The sequence below is a fragment of the Colossoma macropomum genome, unplaced genomic scaffold, assembly GCF_904425465.1.
Source record: "Colossoma macropomum unplaced genomic scaffold, Colossoma_macropomum, whole genome shotgun sequence".
Lineage (NCBI taxonomy): Eukaryota > Metazoa > Chordata > Actinopteri > Characiformes > Serrasalmidae > Colossoma > Colossoma macropomum.
The window spans coordinates 7493453-7504379 of record NW_023494791.1 but is presented as its reverse complement, the minus strand read 5'-3'; positions in this window follow the sequence as shown (position 1 = coordinate 7504379).

Below are 10927 nucleotides of genomic sequence, written 5' to 3'. Positions count from 1 at the left end.
GAAAACACAGTCAACAGCGGTTCTGCGGTCAGAAACTGACCACTGCACTGCAAAGAAAAGTCAATTCACAAAAACTAGAAAAAAACATTATGGAAAATGAGATGTAATGCTTATGTTAAGCAAAAAGAAATCTGCCAATGAGGTTATTTATTCAGTAATATTTCTTAAATTAGGAAATAACTATCATTTCTTCACATTACCATAAATATCTTAATACTACTAAGAAAATAAGTATATATATTACTTTAAATGCAATATAAGCCTCAAAGGTTTCCATGCACAATAATAAGATCCATGGACTCAATAAGTCTACGTCTCTCCTCCAAGTCTCTAAGTCAGACTGTATTGCTAATAATCGCAAACTCATACTTCATATCAAACTAGAATTAGAATGGAAAAGTCTGTGAACCAATTTTAAGTTGGCTTGACCAAGCCGGTGCTACGGAAGCCCAGGTGGTTGCTACGACTTTTCTCGTCCATTACTATAGTATCCCAGGTGGCTGCTATAGTGCTGCTAGGCCATTGCCAAGCTGTGACTAGGCTGCTGCTATGGTATCCTAGTTGGTTGATAACAGGAATGTGTATGAAATGTCTGAGGGGCAGTGTGAGAGATCTCCTTTATGACATCATTCATATATAACATCAAGTACGATAGTGTAAGAGCAGTCTACTTCTTAAACATGTGAAAACAGCCTTTTTAACATCATAATTATCGGTAGAATAATAATAACCTGCAAAGTGACTCTTTGTGCCAGTTTTGTGCCATAAATAAGTTCAAATGTCTAAATGAAACTCAAATCAAATTTTTCCATACTAGTTTATTGCCTTGATATTAGATCACTTCACTTACTAAGACTTGTTTTTGCAGTGTGATGAAGGGCTAGAAGATAAATAAATTGTGCACAGAAAAAGAGCTATAGTTTCTAATTACAGGGCGTACCAATGAGGTAGCTGAGTCTAATAAAGTGGCCCATAAGTCTGTCCGATCTAGAACCACAGGACTATACAAATTAGCTCAAATCTGAGTTGAAAAGATTTGATTTTTGTGATCTGATCACATTTATGCAAAAAAATTTGCCACTTTTAATGTGAACATACCCCATAGATGACCTGATGGAGGACAGCAGCAGATCTACTGTGGAGCTTAATCAGCCCCAACCAGGTGGTGCTCAGACACCATCCAATATTCACTGCTCGTTATCTTTCTCTCTGGCAGACCCTTCCCCATTCCCTCTGACATTCAGCCCCAGACCCCCCCCCCACCCCCCGCCTTCATTTCACACCATAACCATCCCCTCTTATCCCCTCTCTTTCTTGCCCTCTCCTTCTTTTTTTTTTTACGGGTGAGAGGAATGCAGGGTCTCCTTAGTGATTTATAAACATACACATAATAAATGGGAGGCTGTAGTTTAAGCAGTGATGAAGCATTCGGAGCCGGAGCTGCCGCGCTTCGCCCGTGATTTAAAGAGCTGACATTTACAGCGCGCTGGCCTATTATTCAGAGTGACTGTCTGTGTACAGACAGTATTTTACTACAGGCCGTGTGGAGGTGAGCCTGGGCCCGGTCTGGATTCACAGAAATCTCACGGCCCCTCTGCCTCCTGGACAGTATAGCATGGAGGAGTGAGAGTTCAACCAACACAAGATCAACCTGCTGCTCTCAGCCAGGTTTTTAATCCTGAAGATCTTACACAGTGCGTCATGGGACTGTGACAGTTTATGCAAAAAAAACTGTGATTCTAATGCAAATGACTTTAAAGAGGAATTCCACCAAAGTTCTGCGTAATTCAATTGTTAAAATGTAAATAAAGTCATTCGGAGCGGTTTGATATGAAATGCTTAGTTCTACAGAGACCTAGAGAAATTTTACATCCAAAGCCTTTAATGCCTCTAAAAGCTCCTTCACAGAAAGTTATTATACAAATGGTTACAAATGTGCTGCCTTAGATCTGAGACATTGTTTTAAGAGTTAACCTATTTTTTAATCCATTCATGGTGGAGAGGTACATGCAGGATGTTGTGATGTAAAATAGTCCCCAAAGAAAACCTCTTTTTCTAAGATTTAAAACTAGTTTACAGTTATTATATTTGCATTATAAACATTGTGACCTCTGGTTACCCATCACCACCACTGAAAGAAATCTGAGTCAGTACGTTTTTCCACAATTAACCATTTTGCATGAAAGCACTTAGGAAATGAGTGGAAATCTCCTTTAACTCTTTACAAGGAATATTCCAGCATTCTTCAACCTGAGTCCCATCTGCATTCGGTCATTAACCATGGGAAATAATTTTAATGCTTTTCTTTGTCCAGCTTAATGTTTGAACCTTCTCAAAGAGCGACAGAGTGTTCTTGTATGCAGGCCTCGCCGCTGCCTGAAATTCATCAACTCTGTTTTCATTATTCCAGGCCAATGTCCAGTAGACGTCCTGGCTGGAAATCTTCTCACGTTTCCTTTCGATTGGTACGGAACCCAAACCCTCCGCTCAGTGCTCAGATCTGCGGCGCCATGCTCCGGACGCACAGAAATCAATACAGTGCACGGAGAAACCCTCATTTAGCCTTGCTCTCCAAACTCAAATCTCATTCCAGCCTGGGATGAGTCCTCTAATTCTCCATTTTGGGGGTTTCTACCCCATTCCAGCTCCACGCTAAAGGGGCTTCGCTACACCAACTTTGAGGCTGGGACATACCATTCTGGCGGCGTTTTCTGGACAGGAGCAGTCTCTGGAACTGCATTACGCCCCGCCGTAACTTAATTCAGGCAGCTGAGTAAGGGAATAATTGAATCGTGTATCCCCGAGATGGATCCTCGAGAGCGGGCCGTGGCAATCGGCTTTGGCCGCTATCTGGCTTAACTCAGAGGAGATTAGGGGCTAACGATGCTGCGCCACTGCCATGGAGGCTGATTGCTCCTGTGTCTCTCAGGGCTAATAGTCCAACCCTGCAGCCACCGGCTAAGGCCTTCCTGCTAATCAGAGCTAGCCGCACTTTACATCTCAACAGCACCTTGAATTACACCTATAAGTTCCTCATGTCACGCTCTATCCACTGTGAGCTGTGCCTGATGTTCTCAGCCACTCGGCTGGCTTTGGGCTCTAATCCTCTAGCATCTGGACTCATGCCATATTAGTAGAAGGGAAAAGCACTTGTGGTTGCCGCCGATGGGGCTAAATGTTGGACATTATAAGTGGGACAACGTGGTGTCTTGGAAAGTGCCTACTTTGGCTCAAAGTGGCTTGACACCATAAATGTAAGGATGAAAGCTTGGAGCTGGTTGCTTGTCGGTATTAATGGAGAAAAAACGTAGCTGAATCCAAACCAACCCTTGACTTGGAAGAGACAAGTCAACCCTCAGGGATTGGCTATATGTGTGGAATTTGACTTCTGTGATTTGGAGATGATAGTGGAGGCCACGGGGCTGTGCAGCTAGTATGGACTGCAGAGGACAGGAACAGACTGACTGTAGCAAGACAGAGACAGAAGTGACCTCTATAGTTGAGTGAACCGATACTATCCTATATTTGTCTTGTATTTTTTTTGCTCTTAAGGACCACTTGTGACATTTGTGTGGCTTTATGCATTAAAAACAGTCATAATCAGTTCATACAAGACCATTTTCCAACCTTTCTCCCTTAGAAACAAACAGGCTGTTCTGTTATTGTGCCTTTAAAACTGGTCTACGTTGATATGTATTGTGTTTCATTCAAAAAGCAGTCAGAGCTGAGACATTCCTCATTACTTCAGCATGAATGGGTGGAGTTAAACGCTGAAGGGGGAAATTTTTAGCTTTTTAGTCTTAAGACAGGCTACGGACTGTGAATAGTACGTTTTAAAACAATATTTACATGCTACATCAAATTATTCCAAAATGTGAGAAAAATGAATTTTCCCATTATATGGACCCTTTAAAGTTTTATAACAGACAGGATAGTAAGCTTTCCAGAATAAAACCCCATACATAATAATTCTCTTACCCAAGTAAGTATGATAACATAACATAAGTTATCAAATATACTGGAATATACACTACAAAAGGCCACTCTCTTGGGTTAATATGCAACATACAACCTGGAGCTTCTTTTCTCAGAGCTGTGTGCTGGCTGGCAATATTCCTGCCCAGAAATAAATGACATCCAAACAAGAAGTGGCACATAAATTAAAGTGACAGCCTGATTGATGAATCAGCGGGTAGGGGAAGAGATGTTTGCAGCTTTTTTTCCCCCTTTTGGATGGGTGTGAGGGGGTGGAGGGGAGGTCCTAGCCTTGCGCTACTCTCACCAAGCAGAGAGCCATCAATCGCAGCCTTCCCGGCGTGGTGAAGTACGCCCCAGAGAAGAGTGGCTCTGGGCTCCTGCCCATCCACTAAATGAGCTGCATGCAATATTAAAAGATGCAAAACGAGTCAGGGCCAACGCCGCGCCAGTTAAAGCCCACTGGCAACTGACCCATCCACTACCAGGGGAAATAAACAGCGATCACATGCGTTCGCTTTTGTTCGACATATTACAACGCTCATTTTTTTCAGCTCACAATAATTCTTTTCTCTCCTAAATCCCTCGTTTTGCAGTGCACTCTGAAAATGCGAGAGTGGATACAATATGAATTTTTTAGTATCTATGAATTTCACTGTTTCTCTTTCACCACAATAATAACAATAGAAATGCTTAAACTAGGAATATATTTGACACAAAATATGTTAACACTGCTAATAATGAATGAATGCTAGTAGGTGCTAGTTATCAGTGCCGCTGAGATCTATTAAGCGGTCTTAAACACATGCCACTTTAAAAATTGAGAGTTAGCACTGATGAGGTATGGTCAGTCGGGCAGATCAGCATGAGTGGTGTGATGGCAGAAACAGGAGGACGAAGGGTTGCAGTGGAACTGTGTGTGTGGATGTGTGTGTGTTTGTTTTTCTACATTTTCAGGATATAAAAATTCTGATATATGAAAACTACAGCAAAACAGGCTTATCTACAATGCTAACTGGAAATTAAACAAATGAAAGGGTGTTCACTGATATAGAGTATATATATATATATACATATATATATATACATATATATATACAAACACTCACACGCTTCTTATGTCATATAAACAGTTAAGTACAAGTTATTCATTTTAGGCATCAGAAAAAATAACAACAAACCTCCAACAAATAAATATAACTTTCAGTACTGTGTATAAACTTTTTATCCCAGCTTCCATTCTTTTCATGACACTTTGAGCGTCTTTGAGTTTTTCAAAGAAATCTGCAGGGATATTTTTCCACACGTCCAAAGTTCAGTCTTAGAAGTTGGTTGAATTTTCTGTTTCTCTCAATCCAAATATCCCAATTACAAAGTCAGACTCATCAGTGTATAAAACCTTCCCCCACATCTCTGATGCTCAGTTTTGGTGTTCTAGTATAAATTTTCTTCTTTTTTTTCTGTTTTCTTTTCTCAGTGAGGTTCTTCTTGACAGCTACACATCCTTTCAGACCCATAGCGCTGAGTTGTCTTCTCACACTGGAAGGATGGACATAAACTCCTGTGTTTTCTTCAGAGCTGAAGCAGCTTGAAAGCTACTATTTATCTGGTGGGGACAGTTTTGGTGTCCACATGGTCTTGCAGGTGGTTGTTAGGAGACCCATTTTTTCTGTATCAATTAATATTTTTTGAGCTGCAGATCTGGAAACTCATTTTTTTCAATTATTTTTCTTTGACTTTCCTCTTCTTTATGCACATGGATTATCTTATATCTCCTAAGAAACATTTGAAAATGAATAACTTGGACATACTGACTGGATAATAATACGATTATAATACAAATGGGATATATATATATATATATATATATATATATATATATATATATATATATACATATATGACCTCATGTCTTGACACTGTATAAAAACAAACATGCGTGTGTTGTGTGTCGGCGGAGTGCTTCAGCGCTGTAGGTGTTTGTTTGGCTCCTGTGCTAATGAAAGGAGGAGTGTGGATGAGATCAGCGCTCACCTCTGCGAGTGCAGCCTGGCTTTTACTGCGTCTCTGAGGCACAGAGATGAGGGCAGTGATGTTGGGCCAATCACCAGCACAGACACTTTTTACTGCCCATTCCAACAGATGAACAGCATCAATCTTTAGCTCGCCACCGGGAGACGGCCACCCTGTTATCACTGCCAGCAGAGCACAAGAGTCTCAGCTAGGGCATAAATATAAAACACACACACTCACAAACCATACACACACACACACACACACACACACACAAGGCTTACCCAATCAGACTGAGAAACTGAGCGCCATTCTACTGTGGGCAATCAAAATTTCCAAGTTATTCCTGAATATAGTCCAATTAACACTCAAATCCACCACCTGTGGACATATATCTCCAACTATGGTCAAAAGACATGTGTGGGAGACCTGTAAAAGCGAGACCCAATACTCAGTGTGGTATTTTCAGCCCGTTTCTAAAGCCAAAAACTAATTTGCCTCCTTTTCACAGTAGCCATAAAGTCCAATTTCCATCTGGTTTCAAGGTCCCTCTGCTGCAGATTATGCGGCTATGAAGATTTTTCTTCAATAACATCGGTGGAATATATTTGTATGATGGAAAGGTGTATGATTTTCAAAGTGGAAGCTCAACTGACTTTTCGTCTTCATGGGTGAGCATTCATGAAAGTGTTTTTAGTGTGTTTAAATGATTTTTTTCTATTTTTGCAGTTTTTTTACAGCAGAAAAGCCACCGTGTTGTGTCTTAATTCAGCACGACTATCTTTGACAAGAGGTGCAAACTGTTTTCACAGCAGGGGGTTCTCAGCCCCCACTTCCACCCCTTCACCACTCATTGCTCACCAGCATCTCAATACATAGTCACATTTCATGCACTGTAAGTCTACAGTGTCCTACTTAATCTGATAAAAGAGGAGAAGAAAATATTTTATTTAAGTTATTATATTAACTAAAAAAGTCAATGCAATGGCCACTAGGGGCACTGTAGGAACAAAAAAGCTTGTGTTAAAAGCCTAGTATGATTGATGGTTTAGGTTTTTTGCTCAGTTATGTTGAACACATGCTTTAAGGGAAGAGTGTTGCAGTGTTGGTTGGGTTTATGTGAAGCCTGTGTAGACAGTCTTGCTATTGTTTTGTACCACCATAGGGGAGATAAGTTACAATAGGTAGGATGATGTCAGAAATAGGCTATCGCCGGATGTTTTGACATATCGGAACACAGCGCATTTACAAAATGTACAAAATAACTGAAAAACCACCTAGGTAGCCCTCCACTTTTATCCTAGGCCTGCCCAAAATGTATTTCTGCCTGGCTCGTATTCCTATCTTTGTGGACGATTTCCATTGACTATTACTGTAAATGATGTTAGTGCTACTGTGCTACACCTAACCCACCCCTACTTTTAACATCACCAATGATAAAAGCTGAATTCTGTGTGAAAAAAACCCTTTACAAATGTTTCCCCAACGTGAGAATGTTCATATTTTCCATTATACTGGGGGCATTTGGTCCCAACAAAGAGCCAAATACATGGGCACACATACACAGCACTAAAGATATGAATCAATTAATTAATCATCTAATACATGTACGTACTGCACAGACATGCATTAGATAATGGGCAGCCCCTTAATGAGCTCAGGCAGAGACAAGGCCTTCTCTACAGTTGTTTAAACAGCACCAACGTTCAAACTGAATTTTGATTCCGCGGAATCATCAAGAGGCACCGTTGGGTTGACCGTGTCATTGACGTCTACAGGGACATGTTCCCCAGCTCCAGCTCTCATTTGTGTACACGTTGTGCATTAAAAACAAGCGTGAGAGGACTTGGGCCTGGAATACGCAAATAAAAAATGTTTTGCATTATATATTCCGCGAGTCAGTGACAAATTGAGAGAGGGAGTTTTCATAAATCAAAAGCTGTGTTCTGCTGCCTAAAGAGGAATTGCCTGGCGAGCAGACATGATTTAAGAGCGTGTTCAGGCTACAGCTGAACTACTCCACTATTCTACCCCCTGGGAAAGTACTCCATCTGAACGCTGCCTCCACCTTCTCCCTCCCCACATTCTGCCTCACCAAGGAGGAACACAGTGCACCTGTAACAAACTCCTACAGTGGAACAGACACTGCTGGCTGTAAATTAGCATTATAGTGTTTGTCATGTTAAATGTATCAGTCAGTAACTGTTTATTAGTGGAAGATGCAGAGTGGTTTATTATAAGGGTAGTAGTTGTAGTAATGGTTTACTGAGGCTCTCATGGTGTATATACATATGTACATATCGCTGCTATATATTGCTATATTTTCAAAATGGTAACTTTACAGGAGAAGCAAAAAACCTACTTTACTTTTAGTGTAAGTCAATGGAACCATTTTTTTTTTCAAGTTTCTTTTGGACCATTCTTCATGAAATTTACACACAATGTAAGGGACAACAGGTACTTTGAAATTATGTGAAAAAACTGAAAAACTGAAAAATGGAGATACGAGATTTTCTTCCAACATAAGATAGACATTAGATACATTTTTATTCCCATTTTATTCTGTATCAATAACACTTTTCACTTTTGCCATTCATTGAAAACACGGTAAAACAACAACAACAACAAAAAAAAAAATACATCATAGCTGTCATAGTTGTGCTCACTCATGCACATAACATATGGCATTTTAAACAAGTAAAAGGGTTTATTTCATTGAAAACCAAATTTTTCTCAATTTTTATCGATTTGAGTGATTGACTTCTTGATTGACTGATTTATTTATTGATTGATTGCAATAAAAGAGTTTGACGTTGGATGTAAACACTTAAATTGTCAAACTGTACAATTCACTTTCCAGTCTACAAACACCTCATATGGAAACAAAACTACAAAAATGGCCAATTTTGAATTGATTGTTTTCGAGAGGTCATGAAAACTGTGTCATTTCACCCAGGTGGTCTACAACAGTTTAGCCCCACCCTTTCACAATGAAGCTTAAAGAGTGTTTACATCATTTACATAATTTCCATATATCAGTCTTGAAGGTACAGTGACTAAAACAGCCAGGATAAAGAGAAAGTGATAAAATCACCAAAGTCACCAGATGTCTAGGGTCAAACTTAGGTGTTGATGTCTGACCAATACCTTCAAGCTCAACTGTGACTGACACATGGGTGGGCATTACGAGGGTCTGGAAAAGCCTGTTCATTTCCCATAGCAAGACTGTTTCTTTTAAGTGTCTCAGAAACAGTACAGTCTCATTTTTTCAGAAGCGAACAAATACACAAGCATCAGTCTCACCAACAATATGAGCACCACTAGTTACACATGCATAAATACAGAAGTCAGTGTTGTATATGTGGAGGCAGCTGTGCTCCTAACATCTGCATGAAACGTGGACGAGGAGGCACAGTCGTCAGTCCGGGTGATACAGTAAGCGCAGTGACCCTGACCGAGGTGGACAGCTGTCCAGGAGCAGGACAGGAGCTGGGCATTCCCACCAAACACAGGCCTGATCTCAGGCCTTCCTGCCATAAATCAGCCCTTCCTGAGGCCCCTGTGTTTACTCAGTGATTAAAAAGCACGAGGTAGAGCTGTCTGCCAAGCCGAACTAGATGTTAATTAGCACAGCTACCGTCAGGGCTTGTTAATGAGTAACTACTTACTTCACTATGTTGTGCATGGGAAACCTTTCAGCTTCTCCTTTTGTCTGCATATAACCACACGCACACACACGCACACACTAAATGCAACCTCATTAAACTATACACACACATATAAACTCAAGAAGGAATCATCAAAAAGAAACTTATTTAAATGTGTGGGTACATGAAAATGGGCCACTTCATAATTAAAAATTGTTATTAAAACAGAAGAGCTTCATTAGCTGGGGATATTTTGAGGCGCAACAATTGTGAGCCAACCGTTTAGAAGTCTAGACCTTTAACTGTCCTTTTGCTATTATATTTAACTGCAATAACATCACAACATGACCAACGGCGCATTTACATCATGAAATACATTTGCATTTTACATATTCAACAGACTATTTATCTGTTTGTTTTGTAATCGAAGAAAGAAAAAATAAAAACTTATGTAAAAGATGTTTTACCGACTGCAAAACGAAAGTCAATAATTTTCCATCAAATTCATATCAAAATAAAATATCCCCTCTTCTACTTAAAAACAGAAATGTCACACTGGAATCCCGACTTTCCACTGAATTTCTTTGTTCATTTTAAAGAGCTACAGTGAGAAATAATTACTATAAAATTAAAACATGCTTTTGTTATTGCTGGAGAAAAGTGTGAGTTCTAAAGGTTGAAGAGAGCTTAATTAGCTGGGGCTATTTTGAGGTGCACTAATGCTAATTGTGCACTAATGAACATCCACACTGACAAAGGCACGTTGCTACAGACCAGTACTGGATAAAAATACCAGTGTGTGGGACTTGGTGGGCTTGACACAGTGTGGAGACCTTTACAAGCTTCAGGAAGTTCTTTCATGCACTTTTCCTCACGTGGTATAAAAACAGGTAGAGTAAGCAGGGCTTGGGAAACCTTGTGTGATTGTGCACATGGGCCATATGCACTTTCCCTATCAGTCTAATGTCCACAGATAGTCAGACAGTCAGGGTTATTCACACTCCGCACCCCCATCAGTGGGGGTTTGGGAAGATCTAATAATAACTGGAGTAAGGGAGTAAACACAAAAGGTCTTAAATCTTACACACGGTAAATAATTTTAATAGTAAATTCTGAAATATGTTTATACATGGAGATTCACTCGAAAGAGGCCCTGAATATTCTGTTGTAATTCCCGTTAGGATGAAGCAATCTGAACCAAAAAAATTCGCTACATACATGCGATGCTGGAAGTGATCTCCATTTTCTGCCAGACACATTTCGACACAGCGCTCCATGTTCCTGAATGTATC